Source organism: Cryptomeria japonica, chromosome 3, assembly GCF_030272615.1.
Source record: "Cryptomeria japonica chromosome 3, Sugi_1.0, whole genome shotgun sequence".
Classification (NCBI taxonomy): domain Eukaryota; kingdom Viridiplantae; phylum Streptophyta; class Pinopsida; order Cupressales; family Cupressaceae; genus Cryptomeria; species Cryptomeria japonica.
Genome location: NC_081407.1, coordinates 241,074,152 through 241,094,372, shown reverse-complemented (window position 1 = coordinate 241,094,372; position 20,221 = coordinate 241,074,152). Strand labels below are relative to the sequence as shown.

Genomic DNA, 20,221 nt, shown 5'->3' with positions numbered 1-20,221 from the left:
CGTATGACAATATTATAGGGAAGCTATGTTAGAATCATGAACAATATTATGAAAATTCATAAGATCATATTTGATTGGAAATTATGGAATCAAAAATAAAGCATCGTATTTATGATTGCTCTTTACTACTATGAGGAATTTACTACTTTGTGCACGATAAACACTTTGTGGACATGAGGTGTTCAAATTTGACAAATTTTGAATGCCACATTTAAGGCTGATTTACTCATGATATTGGTCTTTCATCTGGTGTCTAATTGTATTGTATATTCTATGAATTAGGTGCTTGGGCTAAAGCTCTATATGGTTTTAATTTTACATGTATTGTCATGTTGTTGAATTTCCTCCAAAAGTTCAATGCTAGTGATGCCCTTATGTAGTTATAGACTATAGGATGTATCATAACCTAGTTTTCACTAAATAATACAATTGGTTTATCTTGGAGTGTGAAATTTTTATCTTAATTTTTTTTTCCTCATGCAAATCATCACTTAATAGTCATATGTTTTTGTGGTTTTTATTTTTGCAACTATGCAATCAGTTTTTAATTTTATACATTCTTCCTTCATAGACTTGTGTGAGAAAGTATATTGTGTAGAATTTCTTCCTTTCATACAATAATAGAGCTTGGTCCCTAAGTGTGTGCACAAAAATAGAAGATATGAATTCATTGTCTTGGGACATAATATTATATAGTTTTCTTATAATTTTTATTTTTTAGAAAGTAACTTAATCCCCACCCACTTATTAATTTCAGCTTACAAGGAGGACACAAATGTGATGGCTAATCAATTTATTTGGAAACGTATTTATTAAATCAATTTGAAGCCAACTGATATAGTTTGAGACTTACATCTCTCTAGTGATTTTTCCAATGTTGTATAAACTCTTCACATTCAGCATAGAAACTTGCTTGTGTATTGTTTGTAGTGTGTTTTATATTACCATCAATTTCTCACTAACCAAGCATATAGATTTTATAAGACGTATCTTATGTATGCATTATTTTTGTTTTCCTAGCTTGACAATGATGCTACATGATTTGGAATTATAAACACCATGACACTTGCATATGTATAGTTTCCCTAATAATATATCACACTTCTAAAGGTGTCACATCACATATTAATGCAACTTTGAATGGTCTAATAAAATAGAGTAAAATAAATTACCTACTTACTTGAATATTTCACCCCTCGATTACCCATCCCATACAGTATGGTTGTGGATGAGGTATTTTCTATAGGTTTATTCTTTAGACAATATCAATAGAGATAAAATTCTTATGACTTTTTCTATCAATAATAAAATGTAGGCCCTTTCTATTCACCAACACCTATGAATAGAAAAGATATTCCTCATCTTTATAAGATAATATTTTAGTAGTTACAACTATTGCATATGGATTGACATTAATTATTTGATCACCATCTTTCTTATCAAATGGTTCTATAGGTAACAAGTCGAGTTTCATGTCTACTTCATGTGTCCCTACTATTAGGGCATTAGAAGCTTAAGGATCATTCCAGTGCTATACCAAGAAATCTTCTAAACAATGCATTGCATACCTATGACTTTATATATATTTCCAATACCCTTCTTCATTGTTGATCACTATGAGGAGAATTTCTTGGTTTTCCACTTTCTCAGATACTTGCTACTACCTTTCCCATTTGATTTGTTATTTATGAAATCATAATTCTTTACTTATTGTTTAAATTTTTCGTTAATGTATGTTGCAAATTTGAAGCTATTCTCCAAGGTCTTAATATTCATAAAAACTATCTAAATCTAAATATATTAATAAAGATCACTATATTAATCTAAGACCTATTATTTCTCTATATCTTAGTTGTTTAGATTTGTTAGTAGTGCATGGAATGTATTGGTGTACTCTTTAATAGACTATTATTTTTCCTATAAAAGAAGTTACCATTACATATATATTTTTCCTCATATGTACCATTAGGAAAGTACCCTTCCTTGTTGTATTCCATAAAGTCTATCCATGTGGGGTTGTCATTCATCTCTATATCATATTATTTGCTAGCAAGGTTTCCATTAGATAACAACTTAGACTTCCATATTTTTTAACATGACACTCAACTTTGGGGAGGGAGAATCTTATTTCTCGGCATGTAATGTGTGATTCATAGAAAAATATGTTTTAAATTTTTGAAAACCAATGATTAATAGCATCTACATCAAAATTTCTTCAAACTTTAGAATATTGAAATTCACCTAAATATTTAAATGGGTGTGAACACTAAAGGGTATTCCATTCTATTAATCTCTACATTATCTTGATTTTTCTAGAGTAGTCAATAGATTTGGTTCTTAATCTCCTCATATTTTATTCTCATCGAAGTATTTATAAGTAATACCTTCAAGGGATATGATGAGTACCCTCATTATTTATCAAATCATATTTTTGTGTATCTTAGAGAAAGGTAATCTAATTGATCTCTTGTATTCAATATAAGCCTTTGATTTCTTTAATACATGTTATGTAACATACAAGATTCAATAAGCCTTAATGCTAGTGATTTAAATTAGTATAATAATTATGGAGAATGATACCAAGTGAGAAACTATTGGTATTATAAAACACACAACAAACAATATTTGAACATATTTTTATTTATAATGTGAAGAGTTTATAAAATTTTGGAAAACTCATTAGAAGAGATGTATGACTACAAATATGTATGCATTACATTTTAATTAAGACCATTTACATATTTTCAAACAGATAAAAGGATACCATATTCGCATCATCCTTAGAAGTTTACATATATAGTTGAAAGGAGACAAAGTTAATTATAAAAATTAAAAATTATAAGGAAACTATTTAATTGTGGTTCCTTAACCTATTCTCACAATTAGCTTTTGATGATGATTAAGTTGTCTTAACAATAAAGTTATAGTGTAGTATAAATAATAAATGGGCTTAAAATGGTCTAGGTGAAACCAAACTAAATTATGTTCCATATAGAGTGTGAAATTGTTTAGTTATACAATTTATGACACTACAATTTTATTTTTCCCTAAAGCTCAAGGACTACTCTCCCAAGATTATCTCACATTAATTTTTGGCCCTAAATCATTCACTATCGAATCTTGAATCTTAATTCATTCCTTATACACTAGTGTCCCACATATTTAGTAATTGAGAATCCACTCTAGTCTTAGTAGAAATACAACTAAGATTAGCACCAAGAAATAATGAGTCTACTAGTCGCAATTTTTAGTTTAGTTGTACCATGGCCAACTTTTTTTTTAATCAATTGTCTAAGAATTGAAATCCATTATTTTTATTTCAATTTATTCTTTGAATTTAATGTGGCAACTCTAATTAGGTTTAGACTATTATATTTCTATTTTAGAGTGTTGCAATTTTTGCATATATACAATTGCAAAGATTAATGAATTAAAAGGTGCATCATTTAAACTATCATGTTCTATCTTAATATATGTGTGGGCTATGTATTCTTAAGATAAAATTTGTGTGAGGATAATAAATATAAAAATGATAACTTTATGAATGATAAAAATGATATTACAAAACATGTAAATTTTTTATTTAGTTTTCTTTTTTATGGGTAAATAGTTTTAATAAAATAAAGGGGTATGATTTGATGTATCATCTTAACTCGCTACGTTTGGGAGCATTCCAATATTACAATGTGCTTGTCTTTGAAAGTATACTACCTTAAAAAAATTGGCCCTGGTTGATGTACACAATCACTTTAAGGTGGGGGCATACATTCCTTTATGTGTTTCATTTTTTGCACACACCACGATATTGGTTTGTACAATTTCATCACACTCTATGAGTTTTTGGTGCCACTGCAACACCCTTTTTGTAGTATTTTATTAAGATTATCCAACAAATAAAGGAGATTTTTTGGCCTTGTAATATCTGTTGGCATGAATCTCATATAGTATAACACAATTTGCAATTTCATGTAAGAATTTCACTTGTGTATGAGTCACCTAACATACAACAACTTGCTAGTCCTTATGACTCCCTTGTGGATATGGCTCTTAGTAGGTATCTAAGGATTATTACTAGTCCTAGATATCATACCTTTTTAATATGTCTCTTAGTAATTTTCTATAGATCTACTAGCCCTAGATGTGAAACCATTTGTTTTTTCATGCTCCATGTGTGTTGCCTATGTTGATCATATTGCTCACTTTGTACTTGTCTTTTATCTTGATATTGTAGATTGATAAGATCTTAAGTGTTGGGAGCTCCTAACTTGTCAAACTTGGTGTTTCCTTGTCTCTTTGATATCTTGATGAAAGAATCTTTTGCTTCTCCATACTTTACCAAGTATGAGTGTAAGTTCATACTCTTGCTAAAGTGGGGGGTAAATGTAGTGTAATAAATTTCATCTCTTTACAATTTCACACTCACTTATGACCTAATTTGGTGGTTGTTCCTAACTCATGTTTGATTGTTCCCAATTTTGGGACTGTTTTTGGAAACTTAGCACAATCCCCTACTCACAACCTTTATTCTAGCTGAAATTGCTAGAACTAGGAAACCTAATATCCTTATCCTAAACTAGGGCACCCAACACCACTATCCAAGTTATTTGGCCCCAATTTTTGAATCATAATTGTCGGCTTTGCAAGTGGTGAGAAATTGCTCCTTGGTGTCATCCTTCCCCAAAAATTAAATACGAGAAGGTGTAAGTTGCATATAAATATAACCTGCTCTCTCATTTAAAACTCATAATGATCATTCATCATTCAATGAGAATTAAATCAAGTATAATTGAGTACAAGTCTACAATAAAGGATTCAAGCATTTAAGTTTTAGTAATCATGATCAATCATAATGTGTTCCTCCATGATGAAGGCATGCATTAACATCATTGAAGAAATATCAAGGCTTATTTCCAAGCCTTCAAACCAATGATTCCATATCTAAGGTAACATTTGTCAATTTGAGAATTTCTATTATGGCTTCAACCCCTATACTTTTTAACAATAAGTTTTGTTTTCATCAATCATTATTGTAGTAGAGGTGGGAAAACCAACATGGGGTTTGACTTAGGGAAGCCTATATACAACACAACATGTTTCCTTTGTTTTCATGTGTGCAAGTTCATATCCAACTATAGAGAGTGTTATAGGTGTGCATATTAGACAATGACAAATGATCCTAGACTTTAAACTAGCTAGAACACCTAGACTAGGGCACCCTCCAACCATGTCCAACACTTTTTGGCTAATTTTCAGAGAGATAGATCTATAGGACCTCTCTATTTGAAATCTAGAACTTACTGTTAACTTAGAAACCCTTAAATTGGGGTGCCCTCCAATCCTCTCTAACATTTTCAAGCCTAGATTGCAACTATAGGTTCATCTCTATCTCTTCTTTTTAGATTTGAGCTTTAGTATTGTTTTTAGTTTTGCATTTTCCTTTTATTGTTGAATGTTGTTAGTTTGCTATCATTTAACCTAGTTCATTCACACACATTTCACAATCTCAAACCCTTTGTAGCAAAGGAACAAAATTCCAAGTGTTCACCTCTCCTCTCAGGACTGTAGTTGAACCTAAATCGTGCTCTAATGAAATGGCTTGGAAGTTTGAGATCTCAGATTACATTCCTAGTCTAGGATCTCATTTTCCACCAATTTCACTCATATGAAACTCCTCAAACCATACAATCCTACACTTCTTAAATTAATGTAAATCCAATATCCTTTAAACTTGAATGCTAAGCACCTATACATGAATATTAAAAAAGAACATAAAAAACATTTACTAACCATGCTAGCTAATTATATAACATCTTTTTAAAATACTCTATATATATAATCTACAAAACTTCATATTTGCTTTCCACAATCTTAAAATATACAATGAAAACCATCACTTCTAAAAAAAGAATTAATAATTTATCTCTATTTAACCTTTTCTATTAACATCACGAAAAACAAAATTTTAGCTGGCGTCTTTGATATATTTGTATATGGAGCATTCGAAACGTGTTCTTCTGATTGAAGTCTAGCCAGAACAAAAATCTGATCGCTTAATCTTTTCTTCCGTATTTGAGAAGAGATGCGAAACAAAATCTGATTGCGTAATCTATGCTTCCGTATCTGACTAAAACACAGTCAACAAGAGGAAAAGAGAACGAACATATCAAAGAGTAAAATAATGGTATTTAAAAAAAATATATATATTTGCAGAGAAAAAGTTGGAATTTGGTCAAAAAAACGTGAACATCTAATTAATGGTTCCCGTCCCGACCTTTTCGGCTATAAAGAAATTGTTTTAAAGAAGTATCCAATGATTTGATATCCTATGGTTTCCAGCTGTGCCTTGTGTTCGCATTTCTCGCGGTTGCCACGGATCATCATGAAGTCCACAAGTTTAACATTGTTAGTTATCACGAGTTTCATCCTCTTATTCATTTGCTGTACACAGTCGAACCCAGATGGTAAGTTCTAACTTATTTCCCCTAATTTTACCGTGATTAAAAATAAGATCTTAGTTTTCACAGTCTAATTCTGCTGATTTTGATTTCTGCGCAGGCTTTCTAACCATCAACTGTGGCGCTTCCACAAATCGAACCGACGATGAAGGTATACTGTGGATTTCAGATATCCCTTTCACCAGAAGTCGGAACGCTTCCTTCATGAATGATTCACCGACATTTTATCTTCCGTATAAGACATTTGCCTATTTTACAAATTTGACAGCGAATAAATATTGCTATCTAATCCCAGTAAAGCCTACTACGCTTTACTTGGTCAGAGCTACATTCTATAATGGAGCATTCGAAACTGGTATTCCTTTAGCTGGTGTCTTTGATATATTTGTAAATGGAGTCAAGTGGACTGTAGTGAACCTAACGGATTTGCAAGGTAATGCGTTACTGGGTCGCGAAATTATCTTAGTCGCTAAAAGCAACAGTCTAAGTTTATGCCTAGCTCGAAATTCACAAACAGAGAAGACAAACTATGTTTTCATTTCTACGATCGAGTTGAGGCCGCTGAAACGTTCGTTGTATAATTCAACTGACTTCCACAACAACGCGTTAGTTATGCTCAGTAGAAAAGTTTTTGGCAGTGGCAATTATATAAGGCAAGTTTAATTATCACTGACTTTTGTTTTCTTGTGATTTTTCCTGATTTTGCGAGAGGCTAGCTCGGATTAATTACATATGATGCCACTCTCTTCAGCTAAAGAATTGAATAATTGACCTATTAATTATCTATTCTGAATATTTTATGACTCTGTTTTTACAATTGTAGGTACCCACAGGATGAATTTGATCGCATCTGGGTCTCATTTTCATCATCGACCTTTGATAATATCAACATAGAGGACGAGAATTTCGGGAAGGGCTTGGCGAACCAACCACCTGTAGCTGTATTACAGTCGGCCTTTACAACGCAAGAAGAGGGTGTTGACCCCGTTTTGACCTTGATGCCAAAAAGTGTACATCGTGGCTAATCTTTATCATGGTTAAGTTTGACTCCTATCTGGCATTATGAGTGGTTGCGTGGCAGTAAAAGGTGAATGCGTATGTTATTTGACTAAGCGCTTATGTCACTTGGAAATTATGATCCACGTGGTGGGCAATGTGATATGGATTTCAAATGAGTTTCCTTTTTCATTTTTACGGATGCTTAGTCTTGGTTAAGCTTGGAAAAGAGAAGTTTGGTTATGTTCACATTCCTTTCTACATACTTCAAACCCTAGCTACCACTGTATCTTATGCTGTGAATGCGGAACGTTTCCTTGAGTTTGCACATGGTTTTTTGATATGTTTACCAGTCCAGTGCAAGCTTTCGGTTGATAGAATTCTTGACTCTGTTCGTTGGAATAATATGAAGTTTTTATGTGGATTCTGCTGCCGCATTTCTACAGGTGTTTTTGTGGTCATCAATGACAGGTATTATCTACATCTTTATTGTCTTTTTCACAAGAGCAGATTAAAGAACGAAATAAAGAAATCTTGTTACTCTTTGGTGGTTTTCGAATCAGTTATGGTAAATTTTTTTTGTTCTTTCCGTTTTTTTTCGGAAATGAAAAATGAAAGAGCTTTTTTTGTTTTATCTTCTGTTAGTTGAAGAAGAGCTGTTTATTTAAAAAGAAAAAGAAAAAAAACAGTTGATGTAACTGTGTATTGTAAAACAGTTTTTTGTCTAACCCTAACATGGGTTTGGAAACTCTACTTCGAGAGTTTCTCATGGAGATTTGTTTTTGTTTTTTGGGTATAAAACAGTTTATACAGAACAGATTTGTGGAGAGAAATAGAGCGAGAAGAGTATGAATAAAGTGATAGCATTTGTTAAAAAGAAGAAAGTGCTGTAGTTTACCTAGTCGAGGGTTTCTTGAGAATCAATACTCTGTTTTTGTTGCAGAGTACATGAGGCTTTATTGTTTGAAACTATATTGTTCAGAGATTGAATTTTTTTTCCCTCTGATAGTGTTGATTTCATCCTTGAAGAATATTGTTGCAAAATTTTTTCATCTGTACAGACTGGTAAAATATTCTCGCTTCAATCCCTGATGGTTTTGTGACTGCAAGATTTAAAGTGCATGCATAAAATCACCAGTGGCTATAGCTCGAGTTGAAATATTTATTGATAAGAAGAGGGGTTGGTTCTCCTTGAGGCCTTGTGGTTTCTAAAACTTGTGAACTGAGTTGGTGCTCCTTTTGAATTAATATAAGGGATCTTCCGAGTGGTTTTTCTACCCCAAGAGGGTTTTCCACTCATGAAAACTATGGTGTTATGTGCATTGTCTTGTTTCATTATGTTTTACTAGTTTATGCTCTGATACATCATATTTTAGCTCTCTTTATTTCATACTCTGTTTTTGTTGGGTTTATGTAATGCAATATTTGAAGTACTCATTTAGATGTTTCAAGTTTGTGTAAAAGATTTAATACCATCTTTTTAAAAGTCTGAATCAAGTGTTTTAGTTGGTTATATGGTATATTTCATGCTTCATTAATGTATTTCATCAAGGTGTTAAGTCTCAGTCATCTGTGCATACTGTGAATTAAAATTGTCAGGTTCATAAAAGTATATCTTGTTAAAATTTGTCACACTCTGATTCACCCCCCCCCCTCTCAGAGTGTTTCCACTTCCAACAAGTGGTATCAGAGCATAGGGTCCCTCATATAGGTCTGTCCTAGGGATTGTTCTTGGTCACTTGGAAGTTTTTTTTATGGCTCAAACTCAAGAAGGTGCTTCACTTTCAAGAGCTCCTCTTTTTGATGGAACTGATTATGTGTTATGGAAGATTAGGATGGAAACTTATCTCATTTCAGTTGATCTTAATGTGTGGAATATTGTGACCACAAAATATACAGTTCCTTCCATTATTCCTACTGATCCTGATGGCAAAACCAAGTATGAGTTAAATGCCAAAGCTAAGCATGCTCTCTTATGTGGTCTCACTAAAGATGTTTTTGTTAAAGTCATGCATTGTTCTTCTGTTTATGATATTTGGAAAAAACTTGAAACCATTTATCAAGGGGATGCTAAGGTTAAGGAGTCTAAAATCCTTACACTCAAAAATCAGTTTGAATCTTTAAGAATGAAAGAAGATGAAACAGTAGCAAGCTATTTTCGTAGAGTTGATGAAATAGTAAATTCGAGAAAGGGTCTTGGTGAAGAGGTTGAAGAAAAGGAGTTGTCAATAAAGTGATTAGAACCTTGTTACCCAAGTTTGAAACTAAGGTTTCAACCTTAGAAGAAAAGAAAAATTTTTCTACCATGACACTTGATAACCTTCAAAGCATTCTTACTGCCTATGAGATGAGGATAGGTAATAATCCTTCTTCTTCAAAAGAAACAGCTTTTAAAGTAGAAAAGAAAGAAGAACTTGATAGTGAATCTGAACTTTCAGATGCTATAGAAGCCCTTTTTGTTAGAAAACTAAAAAAGAAATATAAGGGCAAATTACCTTTTAAGTGCTTTAATTGTGGCAAAGCTGGACACTTTGCTGCTCAATGTCCTCTAAGTGATCAAAACAGTGAAGAGGAAAAACCAGAAAAATTCTACAAAAAGAAAATATGGAATCCTAAAAGGAGGTTTAATACCTTCAAGAAAAACAAGAGTCTTTTTACTAAAGAAGACTCTGGAAATGAATCAGATGATTCACCTTGTGAAGGTGATGAAACTCTATTTATGGAAGAATTAGAAGATGTAACTAGCAAAACAAAAAATGAATTTGAAGATCTAGATCAAGGAGAAATTGATCTTGAAGGAGAATTGCTTTGTGCTTTAAAAGAAATAAAGAGGTCAAAGAAACTTGTAGCTTCACATGGAAATTCAAATAAGATTTTACAAGTCAAGTTGATTGATGCAAATTTAGTGACTTCAAACTTGAAGTCCCTTCTTGAAGAAAGAGAAAAGAAAATTGAAACATTAGAACAACAGTCCACAAAACTTCAAAAACAAATTGAACAGTATGAAAGTACAATACATCTAAATGATATCTTGAGCAAGCAAAAGTTGCATAAAGATTTGGCTAGTTTAGGGTTTGATAAAGCTGAGTCATCAAGACAGAACACTAAGCCTGCAACTAGAAAATCATTTCAGACTTATAACAGAACAAAACCTTTTAGGTTTGGCTTCTTTCATGGATACTGTTTCTATTCCAATAGGTTTGGTCATAAGGTTAATACTTGCAGATTTCTGCAACAAAGATCTCCTATGTTTGGTTACAATCAAGGATATGACTTTCCAAACACAGTAAAGTGTAATAAGTGTAACACTTTTGGGCATACTACTATACAGTGCAAAACAAAGGCAAGTCCTAATAAAATATGGAAACCTAAGTTTGTATCTGGTATTGAGCAATCAATGATAGTGCAAACTGCACTTTTCTCAAATAAGAAATCTTTATGGGTGTTGGACAGTGGCTGTTCACACCATATGACAGGAGATAGAAATAAATTTCTGCATCTTGAAGACTTTAATGGTGGCTTTGTACGCTTTGGGGATAATTCAGGAGCCTATGTACGAGGTAAAGGTACATTACTGCTAAATGATGATACTCCTATACATGATGTGTACTTTGTTGAAGGGTTAAAGCACAATTTATTGAGTGTCAGTCAAATTTGTGATAGTGGTTACAGTGTATTTTTTAGCTCTCAAGATTGTACTATCAAAAATAAATCTGGTAAAACTGTTGCTGTTGGTTTGAGAACAATTGGCAATGTCTACAGTCTGCTTGATTCCACTGACTATGAGAATAATGAAGGCATTTGTCTTATGGGTCAAATTGAAGAAAATTGGTTATGGCATAAATGCCTAGGACATATAAATTTTGACAATCTGGTTAGAATCAGTAAAAATCAGAATGTTAGAGGTTTGCCTATTTTGAATAAACCATTCAATTCAGTTTGTAAAGCATGTTTGAAAGGAAAGCAAACAAAAGTGTCTTTCAAATCTAAAGAACATTCTTCTACTAGACCATTACAGCTTGTACACACAGACTTATGTGGTCCTACAAGGACACAGTCAATAAATGGTGAAAAATATTTTATGCTTTTTGTTGATGACTATACCAGAATGGTATGGGTCACTTTCCTTAAACACAAATCCGAAGCATTTGATAGATTTAAGATTTTCAGAAAAATGGTTGAACGAGAATCTGATCTAAAATTGAAATGCTTAAGATCAGACAAGGGTGGTGAATTCACTTCATAAGAATTCATTGATTACTGTGAAAGACATGGTATTAAGAGACAATATGCTGCTACTCGTACACCTCAACAGAATGGAGTAGTTGAGAGAAAAAATAGAACAGTCAAAGAAATGGCTCGCACAATGCTTAATGAGGCAAATCTACCAGACAGGTATTGGAAAGAAGCTGTACACACAGCTGTTTACATTTTGAATCGTGTACAAATCAGGGTAAAATCTACCTTTACTCCTTATGAACTTTGGTATGGAAAAGCTGCTTCTATCAAATATTTCAAAATTTTTGGTGCCAAATGTTATCTAAAAAGAGATGAAGAAAATCTAGGAAATTTTGAGGCTAAAACTGATGAGGGTATCTTTCTTGGATACTCTACTCATAGCAAAGCCTATAGATGTTTCAATAATAGACTGAATAAAATTGTTGAAACAATAAATGTAAGGTTTGATGAACAATTTTTGTTAAGTAATGATTTGCAGGATATTGAGGAAGAGGAAATTACTTTAACAAAGGTTGATCAAGTTCCTAAACCTGCAGAAACAGAAAAGAAAAATGAAATATGTTCATCAAGTTCTGATGAAGAAAATACAGAGAATTCAAATGCAGAGACAGGTATTCTCCATTATACACCCTCAAAAATTATAACAAAGAGACATCCTCAAAGTCAAGTTATTGGCAATATAGATGCAGGTATTTTGACTAGAAGAAGGGCAAAAACAACTGAACAAGCTCAACTGGCTGAACATTTTTGTTTGGTAACTGATTTCAAACCCAAAAATGTTTCTGATGCTTTATCTGATGAATGTTGGTTAAATGCAATGAAAGATGAAATCAGTCAAATAGAGAAAAACCAAACTTGGGAATTAGTACCTAGGCCAGATGATAAGAATGTGATAGGAGGCAAATGGATCTTTAGAAATAAGCTTGATGAATCTGGGAAGGTTGTTAGAAATAAAGCTCGTTTTGTTTGTAAAGGTTATGCTCAGCAGGAAGGAATAGATTTTGGAGAAACATTCGCACCAGTAGCTAGATTAGAATCAATCAGAATTTTTCTTGCATACTCTTGCTATAAAAAATTTAAAGTTTATCAGATGGATGTCAAAACTGCCTTTCTGAATGGTTATCTTGATGAAGAAGTTTATATGGAACAGCCGGAAGGTTTTGAAGTTGCAGAAAAATCTGATTGTGTATACAGATTAAAGAGAGCACTCTATGGCCTTAAACAGGCTCCAAGAGCTTGGTACTCTAGACTGGATAATCATCTTAGAGCAAATGGATTCACTAGAGGTGTTGTAGATAGCAACTTATATGTTAAACTTGAAGGTAATGATGTCCTAGTGGTTGTGATATATGTAGATGATATCATTTTTGGCTGTAATAATGACTCTTTATCCAAAAAGTTCTCTAAAATCATGGAATCTGAGTTTGAAATGTCTATGTTTGGGGAACTGAATTTCTTTCTTGGTCTTCAAGTGTTACAACTTCAGCAAGGTATCTTCTTGTCACAAACCAAATATGCCAAAGAGATGATTAGAAAATTTAATATGGCAGATTGTAAACCAGTCAGCACTCCAATGGAAACAGGCTGTAAATTGACCAAATCTAATGACTCACCTGCAATAAATCAATCTGAGTACAGGTCAATGATAGGAAGTCTATTATATTTAACTGCATCCCGACCAGATTTAATGTTTGCAGTATGTCTAGTCTCTCCCTTTCAATCTGCACCTAAACAATCTCATTTGAATGCTGTAAAACGAATCTTTAGATATGTTCAAGGCACACTAGATTATGGTCTTTGGTATCCCCATAATAATGACTTCACTCTTGTTGGCTTCACTGATTCTGATTGGGCCGGTTGTCTAGATGATCGTAAAAGCACCAGTGGAGCTGCCTTCTTTCTTGGTGATTGTCTTGTTGCTTGGCACAGTAAAAAGCAAGATTGTGTCACTCTGTCCACCGCAGAGTCAGAATATATAGCAGCCACTGCATGTTGCACACAACTGATATGGATGTCTCATCAAATTACTGATATGGGCATTTCTACTATTAAGCCCATTTCAATCTATTGTGACAATACTAGTGCAATTGATCTTTCAAAAAATCCTATTATGCATTCTCGCACTAAACATGTTGCCATTAAACTCCATTTTTTACGAGATCAGGTGTTGGCTAATGAGTTTCAATTAGTGTTTGTTCCTTCACAAGCTCAAGTTGCTGATATATTTACAAAAGCTTTATCTAAAGACACATTTGAGAGGCTTCGCGATAGGTTGGGAGTATTCTCTCAGTCTTCTCTTCTTAGTTCCTACACATATTAAGGGGGAGCATAGCTCTCTTCTGAGCAGCACTGTGTTGTTCTGTTCCTTTGTCCTTGAGACAAAAAAGGGGGAGAAAATTGTCAACTGGTACTCTATACAATTACTCTATACAATTGTTTGCTCTGTCATCTGGTACTATATACAATTGTTTGCTCAGTGTTTGCTCAGCTCAGATTTTGGTCAGATTTTGGTTTTGGGATTGAGGCTATACAGGTTTTTGATGTTACAGTTTTGATGTTACAGTTTTTGTATTCAGCTCAGATTTTGGGACAATTGTTTGCTTAGCACGATTTTGGGATTGATGCTATACAGGTTATCATTGCATCACAGGTTTTGGTATCTAACAGGTTTTGGTATCTACAGTTTTTGGTTTTTGGTATCATTGCATCACAGGTTCTGGTATCTTCAGGTTTTGGCACTTTCTTTTGGACATAAGCTTAATACTTCAGTGACATATCTTGGCAGATTGATATTGGTATTCTTGACAGACTGTTTTTGGTTCTTGATAGTCAAACCATCATATCTTAATATTTTTCTTTGGCAGTGGCTATAACGTGACATATTACTGTGACATTCTCTTATTAACAGGTCTTATGGGCAGCATATTGTGTCATTTTTTTGCTTGACACTTGATCTTTCTATGATATATATTTGATGATTACAGTTTTCCAGATTGCCTATTCTGTTTAGGTCATTGTTGGTATGGTTTTTGTCATCAAGGACAAAGGGGGAGTTTGTTGACCCCGTTTTGACCTTGATGCCAAAAAGTGTACATCGTGGCTAATCTTTATCATGGTTAAGTTTGACTCCTATCTGGCATTATGAGTGGTTGCATGGCAGTAAAAGGTGAATGCGTATGTTATTTGACTAAGCGCTTATGTCACTTGGAAATTATGATCCACGTGGTGGGCAATGTGATATGGATTTCAAATGAGTTTCCTTTTTCATTTTTACGGATGCTTAGTCTTGGTTAAGCTTGGAAAAGAGAAGTTTGGTTATGTTCACATTCCTTTCTACATACTTCAAACCCTAGCTACCACTGTATCTTATGCTGTGAATGCGGAACGTTTCCTTGAGTTTGCACATGGTTTTTTGATATGTTTACCAGTCCAGTGCAAGCTTTCGGTTGATAGAATTCTTGACTCTGTTCGTTGGAATAATATGAAGTTTTTATGTGGATTCTGCTGCCGCATTTCTACAGGTGTTTTTGTGGTCATCAATGACAGGTATTATCTACATCTTTATTGTCTTTTTCACAAGAGCAGATTAAAGAACGAAATGAAGAAATCTTGTTACTCTCTAGTGGTTTTCGAATCAGTTATGGTAAATTTTTTTTGTTCTTTCCGTTTTTTTTCGGAAATGAAAAATGAAAGAGCTTTTTTTGTTTTATCTTCTGTTAGTTGAAGAAGAGCTATTTATTTAAAAAGAAAAAGAAAAAAAACAGTTGATGTAACTGTGTATTGTAAAACAGTTTTTTGTCTAACCCTAACGTGGGTTTGGAAACTCTACTTCGAGAGTTTCTCATGGAGATTTGTTTTTGTTTTTTGGGTATAAAATAGTTTATACAGAACAGATTTGTGGAGAGAAATAGAGCGAGAAGAGTATGAATAAAGTGATAGCATTTGTTAAAAAGAAGAAAGTGTTGTAGTTTACCTAGTCGAGGGTTTCTTGAGAATCAATACTCTGTTTTTGTTGCAGAGTACATGAGGCTTTATTGTTTGAAACTATATTGTTCAGAGATTGAATTTTTTTTCCCTCTGATAGTGTTGATTTCATCCTTGAAGAATATTGTTGCAAAATTTTTTCATCTGTACAGACTGGTAAAATATTCTCGCTTCAATCCCTGATGGTTTTGTGACTGCAAGATTTAAAGTGCATGCATAAAATCACCAGTGGCTGTAGCTCGAGTTGAAATATTTATTGATAAGAAGAGGGGTTGGTGCTCCTTGAGGCCTTGTGGTTTCTAAAACTTGTGAACTGAGTTGGTGCTCCTTTTGAATTAATATAAGGGATCTTCCGAGTGGTTTTTCTACCCCAAGAGGGTTTTCCACTCATGAAAACTATGGTGTTATGTGCATTGTCTTGTTTCATTCTGTTTTACTAGTTTATGCTCTGATACATCATATTTTAGCTCTCTTTATTTCATACTCTGTTTTTGTTGGGTTTATGTAATGCAATATTTGAAGTACTCATTTAGATGTTTCAAGTTTGTGTAAAAGATTTAATACCATCTTTTTAAAAGTCTGAATCAAGTGTTTTAGTTGGTTATATGGTATATTTCATGCTTCATTAATGTATTTCATCAAGGTGTTAAGTCTCAGTCATCTGTGCATACTGTGAATTAAAATTGTCAGGTTCATAAAAGTATATCTTGTTAAAATTTGTCACACTCTGATTCACCCCCCCCCTCTCAGAGTGTTTCCACTTCCAACAGAGGGCAACCTCAGCCTAACTCTGCCACTTCCCTCTATCTATGAGGGCGGCTCTTATTATTTTGCACTTTATTTTTGCAACATAAAGGAAACAAACCTGTCACTGAGCGACAGGTTCCAAGTCTTCATTAATGAATATCGAATAACAGACTGGCTACAATTCACTTCATTTCTGCAATGCCTGGTTGTACAGAAGAATTTAGAATTTGGGGCAATTGAAAATGTAAACATAACATTACATCCTGGGGAAGGATCATACACAAGACCTTCTATAAATGCGGCAGAAGTATATCAGATCATGGACATACAGAATATGACACACCTCGCAGATGGTAAGTTATCTTTATTTCTCTAATTGAACTCACTAATATGTTGCCAAGTTCTAATATGTTGATGATACAGAAATGGCTATCAGGAAAATAGCGAATTCAATTAATGTTCCAGACGATTGGTTCGGAGGAGATCCATGTTTGCCCTCAGGTTATGCATGTACGGGTATTGTTTGCAACGAGGAGAAACCATCAAGAGTGATTATCCTGTAATTTCTTTCCTTAAAACACTGAAAATAGGGCTTCTTTTGGTTAGTAAATATTTTAGAGTAAAAGCCTCTGATATGTATGATTTGAACTTATTGCAGTAATTTAACAAACTTTGGTCTCTGTGGTCACATCCCTCCAAGTATAGCAAGCTTAGCAGCATTGACTCAGTTGGTAAAATTTCTTTAATCTGCACTTATTTCTAACTATTAGAACGTAAGGCATTCATCTCGTTTGCAGTTGTAACAGGCTTCTTATAAGAAATAGGCATGAGAGATGAAATAGCAGTGATTAAATTTACGGTTTCCATGTCAGCTGCTAGGAAGCAATAATTTGTCAGGTTCTATACCAAACCTCAGTTCTTTGAAGAATCTTACAACATTGTAAGAAATCTGACTCCGTATTACTTAGTAAACATTCATATATTCTGTTGAAAGGTAATTACAAAATAATCAATCTTTATGGTAATGTTTAGTTATTTTTTGTTATGTTGAAAGGCAATTGCAAAATAATCAACTTACCGGAAGAATCCCAAAGTCATTAGCGAAGCTTCGCATGCTAAATCAATTGTATGCTCACCCTAACTGTTCTTATCTTTTAAGATTAGTAGAAGTTAGTCTCTGGGCAAAAACAAAATTTTGCTAGCAAAAGTCGAACTTTACTAAGTACTTCCAGTATTCTACAGATATTTGCAGAACAACGAATTGGATGGAACTTTGACACCAGAGTTAACTAAGCCTGGATTAGACCTTCGGTGAGTCGAATAGAGGATTTTGCTTATTTTGCATGTCTTATTTTATGTAGATTTCAAGTTGCATCATTTTCGCATCGAACATAACGCGCAGATTTAATAAATAAAATTAATTTTAATCATTAATACTTATTTCTCACTGTAGAGTTACCCCTCAAAGTAATCTCTCGGTGGGCGACAAAACCCACAAAATAAAAAGTTGGATTGTGGGATGTTTGATTGGTGCATCGTTAATAATAGTCGTTTTCTCAACTTTTCTATGGAAACACATTCGTAGACAAGAAGCTCACATAACAGATCGTCCAATTATGCCACCTCGAGAAACATATGGAGGTATTATTTTATTAATTTCGTCCCATAATCAAAGGAGGTATTAATATCATCAGATTTCTACAAGCTATAAATGTATCATTTGTTGTAGATTCAATTGTGCATAATTTTTTCCTATCAAATTTTGCGAATCAAGTTTTCCTGCTTAAACGAACTGAGGAAGGTTCATATCTGACACCATTCTACTAGATGAAGGTCATGCAAAGGAGTATCATAGATTGGCAGTAGAATATACAGAGGAAGAAATTAAAGCTGCCACAAATAATTATTCTACATTAATTGGCAAGGGAGGCTTTGGCTCGGTATTCTTTGGTACACTTTCTGGGTATGATGTCGCAGTCAAAATACTTTCAAGCACTTCCAATCAAGGTCAACAAGAATTTGAAATTGAGGTTTGCTGTCCCTCCTCAATTCTTAAATCCATCATTAAATACAGAATTTTGTTTATTTCTTATTCCATATTAACATATTTTGTTTGTACTCTTCTTGATTCCAGGTAACTCTGCTTTGCAGGTTATATCACAAGAATCTTGTCAATCTTATTGGTTATTCAAAACTGCCATTTGGAGCGCTGGTATATGAATATATGCACTGTGGAACGTTGAAGGATCATCTATATGGTAATACCATATTCAACTTCACAATAGATAACGTTAAAACAGAATGCATCCCAACGTCGTTAAGATGATTAAATGCCTAATGACAGGAAAAAATAAAGTGGAGAAACCACTTGAATGGAATACCAGGCTCAGCATTGCATTCCAAGCAGCAGAGGGTAATTTAATTGATAAAATTATTTGATTTGTATTTATTTATCGCTATACAATAGTTAACTTGTATGACATAATGTCACTGTTTTACTTTAATTGGAGTTTATTTTTCTAATGGTACATTTTTTATGTTATTTCAGGTTTGCTATACTTGCATCAAGGTTGTAATCCGCCAATCATACACTGAGATATAAAGTGCACTAATATACTTTTGGATGGAAGAATGAATGCAAAGGTAGCTGACTTTGGTCTAGCCAAGCTTTTGGACAACTCCCAAACCCATGCTTCAACATCTGTCAAAGGGACCCTCGGTTATCTTGATCCTGAGTATTTCCTTCATCGCTGACACAAATGTTTGAAATTATCTGAATTCATTTTTACCGTTACATTCTTTCTATCTCTAAACCAAATGCTACCATCCAAAAAATTTGAGATTGATAGCACTACATCTGAATTTAGAAAAGTTAATGCACATACTTTGGGACGTCCTCGCTAACTGAAAAGAGCGATGTATATAGTTTTGGAGTGGTTTTACTGGAGATAATTTCTGGAACTCCGCCAAGGGAAAATATTGTGGCCTTGGTAATTTACTGAATTTGTCAAGAGTTAGAAATAATCTTTTGCAATATTTATTTTATGCCCTAATTGGGTGTGTTTACAGGCAAGAGAGCTACTCTCATGCGGTAAGGTAGAGGAGCTTATTGACTCTTCTTTGTGAGGCCGCTATAAATTATCAAGTGCTTGGAAAGCTGCAGAGGTGGCATACGCATGTGTGGCACCAAAATCAATAGATAGACCGACGATGAGAATGGTGGTAAAAGACTTGGAGGAAGCAGTGGCACTTGAGTTTCATGATAGCACTCAATATGACCACATTTCTGCTAGCACATTCCATGAATCTGACATGCCCACAGCGAGGTAGTTATGATATTATGGATACATATAACAGAGAAGGCATTATGAATCATGTATAAACTATTTTATATATTATGCTTAGCTCCTATTGACAGCGACAAACTTACTCTTCTTGTTTTCAATATCTCTTTCCTAAAATGACTGTTAAAATTTCAGCATAATTGAATGCGATTTAAAAGAAGGCCTGCATTTTATACATTCTATTTCTATTCACCTGGCTTTCCGTGTAGCGTTTATAAAGCATCAATAGAGATTTATTTTTTAATAGTTTTTTTTTTTAAATAATATGGAGTTTAATGATTAAAGGCAAATTTTGATTGACAAAAAATAAGAGAATTATTAATCTTTTTAATATTTTAGTATAAATTAGGTGTTTTTCTTATATTTGACTTTTGAAACAAATCATATTATGTAGAGTGTTTTTAGAGTAAAATTTCAATTACATATAATATCACTTATAGTTCAATATATAGATGT

General features: G+C 33.5%; 1 pseudogene; it reads left to right on the top strand.

The window, feature by feature from the left end:
• Positions 1-6,325: 6,325 nt before the first annotated feature.
• On the top strand, positions 6,326-19,751 carry LOC131074432 (putative leucine-rich repeat receptor-like serine/threonine-protein kinase At2g14440; annotated as a pseudogene).
• The last annotated feature ends 470 nt before the right edge of the window (positions 19,752-20,221 follow it).